Source organism: Astatotilapia calliptera, unplaced genomic scaffold, assembly GCF_900246225.1.
Source record: "Astatotilapia calliptera unplaced genomic scaffold, fAstCal1.2 U_scaffold_29, whole genome shotgun sequence".
NCBI classification, from domain to species: domain Eukaryota; kingdom Metazoa; phylum Chordata; class Actinopteri; order Cichliformes; family Cichlidae; genus Astatotilapia; species Astatotilapia calliptera.
This window is the reverse complement of record NW_020535766.1, coordinates 220,833-235,570: the sequence shown is the minus strand read 5'-3', so window position 1 is coordinate 235,570 and position 14,738 is coordinate 220,833.

Here is a 14,738-nt window from a genome sequence, read left to right as displayed (position 1 = left end):
ATGAATGGGACTTTCACCTCAACTCCCAATGTGCAGCTGTCATAGAAATCCATCCAAAATTCTGTCAGGCAGTCTCGCAAAACACCACTTCCTTCCCCCTGTTCAAGCTCTCCATTTGGTAACAACATTTTGATATTGACCTCAGATGAAATAATGTTTGAGTCCTTAAAGGCACTGATCAAATCAGTAAGACAATGACCTCTTCTAACAGTCAGTATTACGGGACAAGATCGTGGTTCAGGGGGTGCTTGGTCAGGAATATTGGCCTCTCCTGTCAGCCCCGGTGAGAGAGACAATGTGTGATGACGTGGATCAGACTCTTTTTCTGTAAACAGTGTTTCAGGGTTTAGTTCAACCACACTAATATCCACCCTGTTATCCCCACTAATAATAACAACTGCATCAGAATCTTCACTTTCACCTACTTTTGGCAGACCATCCCATGGTTATGTGTCATTCAGTTCCAAATATCCACTTATGGAAGCTCCATCATTAATTACAAAGTGGTTTGATGGTTCTGAATTTATGTTTTCCACCAACAGATCATCAGCGGCCCGATTAGGTTCATTGTCAGTGAGATCTACCACAGAGGGCTGGGTTATTGCATGATCGGCCTCTACGTCTTGGGGCTGCTGTTGTGTTTTCTTTCTGGTACACAGATAAAGTCGCAGAATTTTGACCTTACTTTGCTTATATGTGGTGGATCATAATTTTCATTAGTTTTGGAGTTGTACATCTCTGTTCCTTACATTTCATGTGATGCCTTTATTAATGTTTTATTTGTTGCTTTGACTGTTTTTGAATAGAATATGCAGTGGGAATATAGAGGGAGATAAGCAGTGAAAGTTTTGCCTGGGTTGATTGTGCGTCGATCCATTGCTAATGCCTCAGGGCTCCAGTAGGTGGGTTCGCGCGCTTCCTCCTTCACTCAATACAGACGAGTGAGAGCTGCGTGTCTGTGCCGCTCTTTCACCTCTCCTCACTATTTCCCCTGTTTAAGGTAACTGTCATGCACAAATCTGTATAAATGTGTGTTACCGTTGATTATTACGTTGTTATCATTGTTCATTGTAGCGAAAGATGTGAATTGCGGACTATTCTGAGAAGTTCCAGTTAATCTCTGTTGCTGCGTATGCTAGTTTTCGCTATTACTCCGCCATATCGTGTGAAGATTTTTCTGTTACTATCTGTATAAGTTAACTACTGAAAGACATGCAGTACTTAAAGTATTATTTCATTGCTGTGGAAAGTTAGTGACTGTGTCAGCTAACATGTGCGAGTTAAAAAGATGTTTTTGTCTAATGCTACAGTTCATGTTATCTAAAGTATTCTCATCAGCTAATGCAGCGAACAATAGTGACTTAGTTTGGACACAGTTGTCCTGAGACTGAGTGCATCCATAAGAACATTGTTTTGGTTGTATTGCTTCTGAAACTCAATACAGACGAGTGAGAGTGAGAGCTGCGTGTCTGTGCCGCTCTTTCACCTCTCCTCACCATTTCCCCTGTTTAAGGGCACAACATATACAACTCATCAACTGTACTGGAAGCATCCACATGCATCTGTGAGCTCTCAATATGAGTTGACTAGTGTGAAAGACTTTTGGGGGTTTTTGAGATGCCATTGGGGAAAAACAGATTTTCAGCCATAAGTTTGATATTTGACACGGTTTCATTTTTATCTACAGATAAATGCCTTGTTCCACCACCACTTACAGACTTCACCTGTTTGAACCCACCCTTCTCCTCATCAAAATCCATCCAGCCAACCTCAGTTCGTCTCACTGTTCGTTTTGCATTTGTATTTTCTGCCCACTGAGACAATTTCTTTTTAGGAGGCATTCCCTCAGCTCCTGTCAGTCTTTGTCGTAGCCTTGAGAGTATAGATTCTTTCCTGGATGGTGACGTCCGTGACAGTGTTGCTTGTCTGCAGAAGGCCACAGTGGAGACCCTATCGCCAACTTTGGGGATGTACTTTGCCAGGTCACTGTCTGTCATTAAGGGAATGACAGTTTCATCAATCTGAAAAATATAAACAACAAATTAATAAAATTGTCAATATTAAAAAAACAATGAATACATACAACTGCATATTTTAGAGTTGTTTTTTGCTATCTACTTTTGATAACAGATACTTTTGGTAATGTGGTACACATTTGTCCAACATAAGATGAACAAGAATTACTTTTTAAATTACTCTTTAAACATATCACGTCATTAATTAATGTCATTGATTAAACCAAAATATGAAATTCAATAAATCTTTTTAGAATGCGCATAGTAAATTGTGGATTGCGGCTCTCCGTTCACAAACAAACACACAGACACACACGCACGCACACAGCAACAGCTGCAGTGGCTTACATTCTCATCTTCAAGTTTCTTGATCACATCTTCTTCAACTTTGCGCTCTGTTAAAAATTCTCACAGCCGAGTATCCATAGCTGACCTCTAAACCACATGAAAATGAAATTAATTTTATGTAGCAGATTTTTACATGATAGCCTACCTATAAAATCCCTATGGTAATGAGGAATGGAGCGATTGTCTACTTGGAGTTTAAGTAGTTCAGTATGAGCAATGACAACCTGCATCAATACAAAATCATTCCGATCACTGTATGCTTTATTAGTTCCCTTGGCAACGTGATACCCGCAGTGAGCTACTGTAACTGCAAGGCTTCATCCGGTGATGCATTGAAAGCTACGGCTCATTTAGCATGTATTACCTTAACAAGTGTGACTCACATGATGCTACTTTCAAAGGAGATGTTCAGAAAAAAAGAGGCAATTTTAAGATGCTTTCCATCTAAAACTGTTATTATTGTCCAGACCAGATTAGTTGCACCAGCTAGCATGGTGATGTGGTCAGAGTAAAAGAGAGACACCTTCGTGACACAGAGAACTAAGGTTTTCTGTTGAACATACCTCGTTTATTAGTAGCCTTCAGCCTTGCTCTACTTTGAAAGTGTTAGGATGCCTGGGTCGTTGACCCAGGGGTTTTGAGTTCATTATATTATTTATAATTTCTAGTCTTTGGTTTCTTTGTTAGAGTTCTGTCTTTTGGTTCATGTCTCTGTGTTATCCTTAGTTGCTGTCTCCCCTGTCAGCTATATCCCCGTGTCCTGTCAGTGTCTGTGTCTGCCCTGGTCCCACGTCGCTGTTCCCTCTGTAGTGCCTGTCTGTGTGTCTTTGTTCAGTCTGTGTTATGTGTTTCCTGTTTTACTTTGAAGGTTTCTGTCTTATCTCAGTGTGTTCAGTTTACGCTTCCTTTTGTCTCGTCAGTTCTGATTTGCCCCAGCTGTGTTTCCCTCCTGTTATTCATTCCCTGATTGCTCCCTCTGTGTATTTAAGCCCTGTGTTTCTCTGTGTCTGTGTCGCGATCTACCGTTTATTTTGCTGTGTGTTTTGCCCATCCACCAGTGTTAGTTTATTTTGAGTTTTTTCTAGTTATGTGATGTTTGCGTTCAGCATTAAAGCTGTTTTGGTTTAAGTTCTGTCTCCGGAGTCTGCACCTTGGGTCCTATCCCTGTCCGCACACAGCCGTCACCTAACAGAAAGTGTGCTGCCGGGCCGCCGCTCGTCCTACAGTTAAAAATGAGTTTACGGCTACATATTAGCACAACAAAACAACGTGTAGTAACAACATGAGGATACAACGTTTGAAACGTCAGCAGATACCATTTAGAACATAGTAACAAAGATAGGTCTGAATAAATAACTGCCGAAATGCGGGATAACAATATAAAATAAATATAAAATATAATACACTAACCTTAAGGACATCACCAACAGCAAGGACTCCGTACTATGGCTGACGCAGGTTCTAGTGAATGTGCCCTGGGATGATATATATATATCATCAAGTGTTTCGTGTCCACAAATTAGCGTTTCGTGCACACGTCATACCTATTTCGTGGCCTCGAAATGGTATTTCGTGGCCACAATTTATTTATTTTTTGTACCATGTCATCAGAGGCGCTCCATATAAATCACATTTATATTAGGTTATGTTTGATCTCGTATTACTGAAAACCATAGCTGGATGGCCATCGGGCATACCGGGCATTTGCTCGGTGGGCCGATGGTGATTTTTCGTTTTTATGGGCCGATGGGGGGTTTTTTTTTCGTTTTTTTTCCATAACAGTATAAACACTGAAAGGTGGTGGATTGGCCAGATGCTGGGAGATGTGTAAAATGAACTCAATTGTTTGGTGGTGACTATTGCGGAGCTTCTACAGATTCAGTAACATTAGCAAGTGGTGGAGGCCAGCAGATGCAACACGCTGGTGGGTGGATGACGGAAAGGCAGGTGGAGCAGAGACCCGAGGCGGTGAACTGAACTTCAGGTAAGAAGTTATGACCTGCAGTCTATCTGGATCAGATATAAACCAAGTTTAGGTGGAGTTTATTTTCGTTATGCTGACTTTTTACAGTCTGTTACAATAACTCGTACTGTGTACTAGCTAGCATGACGGGGTTTATAGACTGCTTTTAGATCTGACCGCTGCCTTTGATTCTGTTGACCACAGCATCTTAGTGTCACGGTTGGAGCATTGTGGCGTAAAGGGCACCCCATTAGAGTGGTTCAGGTCATACCAGTCTGACAGGACCTTCTCTGTGAGCTTTGGCTATTTTATCTCTTCCTCAGCTCCCCTTACTTGTGGTGTTCCCCAGGGATCTATACTGGGGCCAATTTTATTCTCCATTTATATGCTACCTCTAGGTCTAATTTTTAGAAAATATAACGTTTGTTTTCATTCATATGCCGATGACGCTCAGATCTATCGTCAACTGAAGGTTAAACAGTCCTGCCTCACTAGAACCCTTACTTCAGTGTCTCGGTGAAGTTAAATCTTGGATAGCCTCTAACTTCCTTAACTTCAATGAGAACAAAACCGAAGTGATAATTTTTGGACCAATCCCAGCACCTCTAATTTTAACCTGCACAGTCTTGAGCCTTTTGTCAAATCACATGCCAAAAATTTGGGGGTTATATTTGCCAGCAATTTCACATTTGAAAAACAAATTAGCTCAGTCGTACAGCGGTCCTTCTTCAAACTGAGGCTTTTATCTAAGGTGAGACCATTTTTATCTTTTAAAAACTTCGAACGGGCAATTCATGCTTTTATTATATCCCAGCTGGACTATTGTAACTCCTTATATGCTGGAGTTAGCCCGACCTGCCTGGTAAGGCTGCAGTTAGTCCAGAATGCTGCAGCTCGTCTTCTGACACATACTAAAGGATGTGAACACATTTCCCCGGTGCTCGCCTCTCTTCATTGGCTCCCTGTCCGCTTCAGAATTCATTTTAAAATTTTATTGTTGACTTACAAAGCCCTGAATGGACAGGCTCCCGGGTATTTGTCTGACCTCTTGCAGACTTATACCCCCCTTAGATCTCTTAGATCAAGTGATCTTTTGCTTTTAGCCGTACCAAGGTCGAGGCTGGTTCACAGAGGCAATCGAGCATTTGCAGTCGTAGCACCTAAGCTGTGGAATAATTTACCCCTATACATCAAACAGGCTCCTACTGTCAATCTTTTTAAATCTTATCTTAAAACACATTTTTATTTACTGGCTTTTAATACAGCATGAGAGTTATTTGTTATTTTATTGGGTATGTTGCATTCTTGTACAGCACTTTGGTCAACGCTCCTGTTGTAATTAAATGTGCTATATAAATAATTAAACCATTTTGTTCTTAGGCGCACCCAAATTTTTCAATCGCATCGATTAACACCGCAGTTTTACATGTTCACTTTTTTTTATTGCTGTCCATACAGACAATATTGATTTGTAAATGATTAACTAACAGTCTTGTGAACACAAAGTTCTTTATTTGCAGCACTGTTCTACAAGAAAGATAAGTTACTGAGAAAGTGCTTAAAGTGCTTTGGCACTCTTTGGCAATATTGCTATATAAATGTTAAACTTAATCATCGCATCGGCCTCCTCTGACGACCTGTTTGCTGCTGAAAGGCAGTGGGGAGAGGGGCCACTTGGGCAGTGCATTTATCGCAGTATATAATGTGTTTTCTGGGTTACAGCTGTGTATGATGTGTTTATCGGGGACAAACTAAGATTTACAAACGTGTGAAATCATTTGTGCCTCAATCCAGACACAAATAACAAAATAACATGAAGTATTTTACAAATGTGTGAATCCAAACTTGATTAAATATCATTTAAAGACACAAAAATCTTCCTGTGTCTGAAAATATTTGTTAGTTTCAGTCCCTGACAGAAAATCAAATATACCTGACACACACCTGTGTACGTGTAGTTTTGCTTTCAGTGAGTCACATTTAGTGTGAGCAGCCAAACATGATGGCAGACTGCCACAGATCACTTCTGAGGAAAGAGGAGGACGTTCAGCCTCCTCGTAGTGTGACTGCTCCAGGTTCCCAGCGACACACAGAAAGCTCTACACTCACATGACCATCATTTACAACCAGCTCGGAGCAACTGTATGAGTCAAACACAATAAAACTGAAACATGAAGCTTCACTCTGTGCTGTACATGTTGTACATGCTGTACATGAGCCAGAACCTTTTTAATCACAGGTCACACACTCCTGTGATTTCAGACTCTTTGTGGAGACACTGAACACACCTTTGACCTCCACCAACACAAACAGCTGCACTAAGAAACAAACAGCGCCTGATATATATGGATGTGATTAATCTGAGAGACCATTATTGTTTCAAAGACCAACAAAACTCACTGCAACTGTGTGTTTGCACAAAGGCTGAAATGTACATGTGTGTTATTATTTCAGATTCATGCACTGAGCTCTAAATCTGTCATTAAAGTTCACATGTAAACCAGGCTGTTTGTATCACTGCACACTTTACTCAGAAACACATGCAGACACGTTCTTCTGCAAATGAAAGAAGGAAACAGAAGTGGTGCTTTATGTTTATCTCAGCTCTACAATCAGGAACGACAAAGAAATAAAGGACAAAGGATCCCAGCAGGAAGAAGAAATGATTAACTACACATGAAATCAAACACTGTGAACTCTGAACTCTGACTTCAGATCAGAAATAGATGAAGGTTTTATGACGGTCAGAGAAATCAAACTAAAGTAAAACATTAAACATCAAAACAGCACCGAATGAACAAGACAAGAAATAACTAAACACGATCCAGACGCACACTGAGGAGGCAGCACCACAATAAAATCACAACACAAACTCAAACAAGTCACAGGAAATAAAGCTGAGACAGGAACACAATGAAAACGTCCAAACAGTGAAGCAGCGATGAAACAGAAACACCTTTCAGTAATAGTCAACCTCAGAAACACAACAATCCCAGCGACCAGCACAGACACACAACTGTCTATTTCTAGATTAAAATCAAAGCTGAGTTTGTAAAAGTTTCTTCATACTCATCTTTCCTGGTTGCTTCTTTTGCAGGATGTTGGGTTCTTTGCTGTGTTAGTGTGTAAATGTGCGCTCTCTTTAATAAAGTCTCCCAGTTTATGGATACATTTTATTCTAGTCTCATTGTGTTTGAATTGACACGTGACCGCCGGCCAACACTGACAGTGTGGCTCAGCTGGGACCTGCTGTGAGCTCCTCCATCACCTCCATGCTTTCTACTGACTGAATGTGTGGCAGCTGCAGATAACAGGCCTGTGGAAACATAAGACGCAGATGTGAAGCTATCCTAAGTGACAAAGTGATATTGTTAAAATATGTGATCAACACATAGAATAAAGACATTTGTCACCACAATTCCAAACTTTGTGATCACCCCAATTCACATTAATTACAGAAATTTCTTCTCCAATTCCTGCACATAACATCAACACTCAAAGGGATGTCACAATGTGTATCCTTCTACAGTGTCAGGAAAAAAGAATTCACACTTTAATTTTCATCCTCACTCTGCTATCCTCTCCTCTTCCTCTGAGCCTTTTTGTTAAAAAAATAACAGTAATAATACAAAAGAAAAACACACAAAAATACGAGATTGCACACAAAAATATTAAACAGCATTAGTTATTCATCTGCTAAAAAGCTCAGTTACTTCAAATTGTTCATTCATGAGAACCTGTTGTTAAGATAAGGAAGCCCTTCAGTGTGAGACAGTTTCTCCACTTTATCATCAAACCATGTTTCCCAATTCAGTAACTGTTTGTGTAAAAGAACCTTCATCCCCAGTGTTATTAGGGAATAAGGCAAACATGCCTCACCAAACATCACACACACTCCTTTGTGCCGTTCTGTTTGCCCCATCCAGATGTTTACCATCAAGGACAGTGAATACGACTGAACCTGTGGATAAATTAATAAAAAAAACATGAGCTAACTTTGATGTTAGTGCTTCTTAAAGTCTGGGGTAAAACCCAGAAGTAGCCATGTGTTTCCGCACCGCCACCATACGTCAAACACTTCTGAGCTAAATTTACAACAGAGTGATTGTTTTCTATCACATTTACCTCTGAAAGAACGACTTCATTCTCTGGGTGCTCTCAAAATGTTAAAAGCCTAATAAAATCCCTCAGTGAAGTAAAATGACCCCCAAATCCTACTTTTAGGGTGTCAAACAATGTATCAACGTTCTGTACATATGTCAAAGCAACTTACAACTGTTGTCGCTATGTTGACTAGGATAATCAGGATCTAATGCACTTACACATCAAGAACTGACATGCTAGAAAAGCAGTCTAGCTGCCATACAAAATGTACACAAGCCGACTGTACTTCCTCAGGAGGCTGAGGTCTTTTAACATCTGCAGGAAGCTCCTGAGGATGTTTTACCAGTCAGTGGTTGCTGAAGTACTTTTCTATGCTGTGGTGTGCTGGGGGAGCAGCACAGCAAAGAAGGAGTCATCCAGGCTGGAGAAACTGATCAGGAAGGCTAGCTCTGTGGTCGGCATGAAGCTGGACACTCTGGTGACAGTGGCAGAGAAAAGGACACTAAAAAACTGCTGGACATTATGAACAATGCTGGGCATCCTCTGCACACGGCCATTAACAACCAGAAGAGTCTGTTCAGTGACAGGTTGCTTCTCCCCAAGACAAGAACTAACAGACTTAAAAACTCCTTTTTCCCACACGCCATCAGACTGTTTAACTCCTCTCTGGAGGGGAGAGGGAGGGGAGACAGGAAACAGGAGGACAAAGGAGGGGGGAACAACTAAGCTGTAGTGCCTCTTCACCTCACTGTGCAATACCTTTGTGCAATACCTTTTGTTAAAAGTCAACGGTGCAATAGACTTCAATACTTGAAATGTGCAATTCCCTTGTATTCTTATTCCTATTTATTCTATTTATCCCTTTCGTATATTTTATTTATATATGTCTCTGTATTCATATATGTGTATATATATAATATTCTGCTCACGCTCTGTAACTTCTGTCGGTGCTGTGCTATTGGAAACCGAATTTCCCAGAGGAACCCTCCCGAGGGATTAATAAAGTTTTATCTTATCTCTTATCTTAAGTTATTGTTAGTCAGGTAGCTGTGAAACTTGCATACTGTAATTACTTCAGTCACTTTTAATCAGGATCAGGACTTTAAAAGAATTTGTGATGTTCAGAGAGTCATGTATCATTTGCAAAATGCTGAGAAACGTCACACCAACGACCACCTTAAGTTAAAAACACACTAAACCTCTTGGGCAAAACCGGCCTGACTGTTTAGTCAAGTATTGTCTGTGGTCCATCGCTGATCCCTTGTAGGTGGCACAGAGTCTGCTCTGCGGTCACTGAGTTGGAGTTTGGCACGCTCTTGTTGGAGGAGACCGCTCTTCCACCCCTGACTCTGTCGTTCCAACGCAGCTGTATGATGAAAGGGCAGAGCACGTCGTACACCCTGGTTGACTTCCTCAGTGTCAAACGCAGCAATCTTTCTAACCCTCTGAGTTATTGCTGTGGTTCTGAAATCTTCTTGTGATGACTAGCAGGACCACAAACGGCATCAACCTTGACCTTAACCCCTGTCTGGGTTGTCAGCCGTGCCTGGAATGGTTCCCGCTTCCCGCTAGTTCTCTGAAAAAAACTTCTCATCCACTCTCAGTCTGGAGTTCTGCCCCTGGGAGACCTCCTTTAATAGAAGGAAAAACTTCTAACCATTTGGAAAGCACATCAACCATCATCAAACCACATTTTCAGTTCAGTGAACTTTACTTATAGGTTCTCAAAAGCCTTACCTGAGCATGGATGTACCACCTGTAGAGTTCTAAAACCTGTACATGAATTGTTAATCGCACAAAAACCATATCCAAGGTTTTGGGATTCCAGAGAATCACAGTGAGAGCCATTAAACACAAATGAAGAAAACTTGGAACGGTGGTGAAGTTCCCAGGAGTGACCAGCCTACCAAAATTACTCCAAGAGTGCAGCAACGACTCATCCAGGAGGTCACAAAAGAACCCAGAACCGTGGCTAGGGATGCACCGATACCACATTTTCTAAAGTACTCGTACTCGTTAAGAGTCCCCCGATACCGGGGACCGATACCACGGTCTGAGAAATGTTTTTGTTTGAGTGGCGTGTAAGGGGTTAATCACAGGCGCCGAGTGCCCGCCCCCAGGCCCCGGCTGCAGCTCAGAGCGGGGGAGAAGGGGAGGCGAGACATGTCAGCCGTGTGGAACTATTTCAAAGTGAATGAAGACGACAAAACAAAGGCGGACTGCAAATTGTGCTCAGCGAAATTGTCCAGAGGAGGCTCAAAAGGTAGCGCATTTAACACAAGCAATTTAATCAAGCACCTAAAATCCCAACACGACAATGAGTACAAGGAGTTTAGCCAGGCTTCTAAACCAACACAACCCACGCTGCAGCAAACTCTTGCAAGACGAGAGAAAATGTCCAGAGACAATCCACGTGCTGTGAAAATAACACAGGCAATTATTGAGTACATTGCATTGAGTGACCAGCCACTCTCGGAGGTAGAAAATGTTGGATTCCTGCGTCTCCTCCATGTTCTGGAGCCCAGATATGATGTCCCAAGCTGCGACTACATGACTGACACGGAGCTGCCTAAACTACACGAGTCCGTGAAAAAACATATCCACAGCCTACTGCAAGCCTCCTCTGCGTTTAGTTTCACCACGGATATTTGGACAAGCAGTGTTAGCCCCGTGTCGCTGATTAGCCTAACCTCCCAGTGGATAGACGAGTTTCACGCCGCAACGAGCCATTACATGCCAAACAATTCCGCGGTTCGCACACCAGCCAGGCTATAGCGCATGTGTTTGAGGAAATGCTCCAGACATGGGGTATACCTAAAACATCAGTGCATGTTGTGCTTTGTGACAATGCCAAAAACATGATTAAAGCCATGAATGACGCAGGGCTCCCATATGTCGCGCACACGCTCCAACTGGCTGTTCACAAGGGCTTATTAGCACAGAGGAGCATAGCTGATGCTATAGCAGGGGGGCGGAAAATAGTTGGGTATTTTAAACATTCCGCCTTAGCCTACTCCCGCCTCGAGGACATTCAGGGACAGCTCAACCAGCCAATAAAGAGACTGCAGCAGGACGTACAGACGGGCTGGAACAGTACGTATTACATGCTCCAGTCCCTCATTGAGAAAAAGCGAGTGCTGGGGTGTCCGAGCACGAACTCCCTGACTATCTCACCGCTCACCAATGGGCTCTTATGGAGACGACTGTTGCCATCCTCGCCCCCTTTGAGGAACTAACTAAAAAAGTGAGCAGTTACGACGCACTAGCCTCTGATGTCATCCCACCTGTGACTGTGCTAGTGTGACTTCTAAACAGAGAAACAGACGAACAAATTTAAAATTAAATTTTGTTTTTGTTTTTTTTCTTTTGGCCCAGTCATGATTATAGAATTGGAGGCTTTTCAGGGATAAACCACCTTTTTAAGGTCCCCCCACAGCATTTCAGTTGCATTCAGGTCAGGACTTTGACTCGGCCACTCCAAAGTCTTCATTTTGTTTTTGTTGAGGTGGACTTGCTTCTGTGTTTGGGATCATTGTGCTGCTGCAGAACCCAAGTGGTCTTCAGCTTGATGTCATGAACTGATGGCCGGACGTTCTCCTTCAGGATGTTTTGGTAGACGGCAGAATTCATGGTTCTGTTTACCACAGCAAGTCTTTGAGGTCCTGAGGCACCAAAACAGCCCCAGACCATCACTCTGCCACCACCAAGTGTTACTGCTGCTATGATGTTCCTTTTCTGAGATGCTGTTACTTTTAAACCAGATGTAATGGGACACACACCTTCCACAAAGTTCAGCTTTAGTCTCGTCAGTCAAAATGTTTGGGCAAATGTGAGACGAGCCTTTTTGTTCTTTTTGATCAGCAGTGGTTTTCTCCTTGAACTCTTCCATGATTGCCCAGTCTCTTTCTTAATGTTGAATCATGAACTCTGACCTTAACTGAAACATGTGAAACCTGCTGTTCTTTAATGTTGTTCCTGGTTCTTTTGTGACCTCCTGGATGAGTCATCGCTGCACTTGTGGAATAATTTTGGTCAGCTGGTCACTCCTTGGAAGCTTCACCACTGTTCCAAGTTTTCTCCATTTATGTATAATGGTTCCCACTGTGGTTTACTGGTGCCAAAGCCTTAGATATGACTTTGTAACCCTTTCCAAACTGACAGATGTCAGTGACTTTGTTTCTCAAGTTTCTTTAGATCATGGCTGTCATGTAAAGCAAAACTGAAAACACTGAACACAGGACTAGGAACTGTCAAAATAAAACAGGAAATACGAGACATTCACAAGGGTGCAGATTTGACACTGTGACATGGAGACATGACAGACTGAGGGGAGACAGAGAGGGAACATGGAACACAGAGACAAGAGTAACTAAAACGAGAAACATGAGCACAGGAAGGGCACAGAGACAGAAACCTACAGACTAGGAAATATAAATATAACACAAGCAGAAAACAAAGGGAACCAAAACCATGAAAAACAACAAATCAAAGAATATAAGTTAAACCAGAATGACACAGACTGGCCCACAGACCCAGTACTGTGACAGCAGCATGATGTGTTGCTTTCTGAGATCTGTTAGTCTGCTTCAGTTTGTCAGTCGGCTTCTGTTGAAGTGAATTGTTGATTCAGCAGGTCAACTCAGCTTTCTAAAGAAAGTGTTAATCACAGTTAATTCATGATTTAACAAGATGGGCAGTTACTTTTTTACACAGCACCAGGCTTGGATGACTTTTCTCTCTTAATCAATGAAATCATCATTTATAAAAATTTGTTTTGTGATGTGAAACATGTAAGAGTGGCAAATGTGCAAAACTCAGGAAATCAGGCAAAGACTTTGCCACCACTGTATCATCCATTGACAAACTCAGCACCTTCTTTAACTTCTGCATCTCTAACCTCCAGTACAACAAACAGACAACACAGCATGGTCATCATCTTCCTGCTGGTCATGAAGCTACAGTGTCAGACTTTGTGGGTTAATGTCTGTGTTGATGGAAACAAAGAAGACACAAAGATGTGAGCTGTGCAGCGAGGTAGGAAACACGGGAGATGCTGTGATCATTCTGTAACTGCTCCTCTTTATTAACTCATGAATTAACTGTAATTAAACACATTTTTTAGAAAGCTGAGTTCAGTCTCAGCAGTGGAGGTGAGGCCTCTCCAGAGGTGTAGCACACCGTCAGCAGTGGAGGTGGAGACCCTTAGGAGGCTCAGGAGGAGGTCAGTGAGAGCAAAACAGTATTCCAGGAACACTGCAGTATAAGGGACCAGCAGAGGGCGGCTGAGCTGGAGGTTGAGTCGGTGGAGGCAGCACCATCCACTGGACTCTGCTGAACTGTAAAGTGGTGCCTCCATCAGGCTGGGCAGCATCATCTCCATCACACATGATAAGAGCAAAAAGGCTAGAAGGCTGGTTGGATGCAGTGAGGAAGAACCTGGGGAGGTGTGGTGGCAATCAGGAGATAGTGGGTCAGATGAAGCTGGAGAGTGTGAACTTCCCAAGTCCCTGAGCCACAGCAGCAAAACATGTGAGTGAAGTTGGCCCCCCCACCTTCTTCAAATCCAACAAAAGTGGTATCAAACGTTTATGCTACGTTTGTGCTGGTTTGTGCTACAAAAATTTTCGTTTGTGCTGCTATCATTTTAAAGATATTAACAAAAGTTTCTAGAGGTCAACCAGCCCCAGTGGAGTCACCTGTAATGGAGAGGACCTTCCAGATGAGGCAGGTGCAGTAGATCTCCTGGGGAGGGAGGCAAGAGAGGTCCCCACAATGCTCTCGGCTGTTCTCACTACCCGTTGTCATTTTTTCCTGCAGAACCCAATGCAGGAGTCATACCACACAGTGATGCAGCTGGTGAGGATACTCTCAACTGTGCCTCTGTAAAAGGTGCTCATAATGGGGGTTGAATCTCTTGTGCTTCTCAGTTTGCAGAGGAAGTAGAGTCGCTGTTGGTCTTCTCCACATTCAGGGACAGGTTGTTGCTGCTGTACCACTCTGGCAGATGGTTAACTTCACCCCTGTAGTAGATCTCGTCGTGGGTCAGCAGAGTGAAGAGAAGGGAGCTCAACACACATCCTTGGGGAGCCCCCGTATTCCGTGTTCTTGGGCTGGAGGTGTTGCTGTCGACCCGTACTGTCTGCTGTCTTCCTGTCAAGAAATCTAGCAGCCCGTTATACAGCAAGGTGCTGATCCCCAGCAGATCCAGTTTGTGAATGAGTTGCTGGGGAATGATGGTGTTGAATGCTGAACTGAAGTCTATGAACAGCATTCTGACATATGAGTCTCTGGTGTTCAGATGTGTGAGG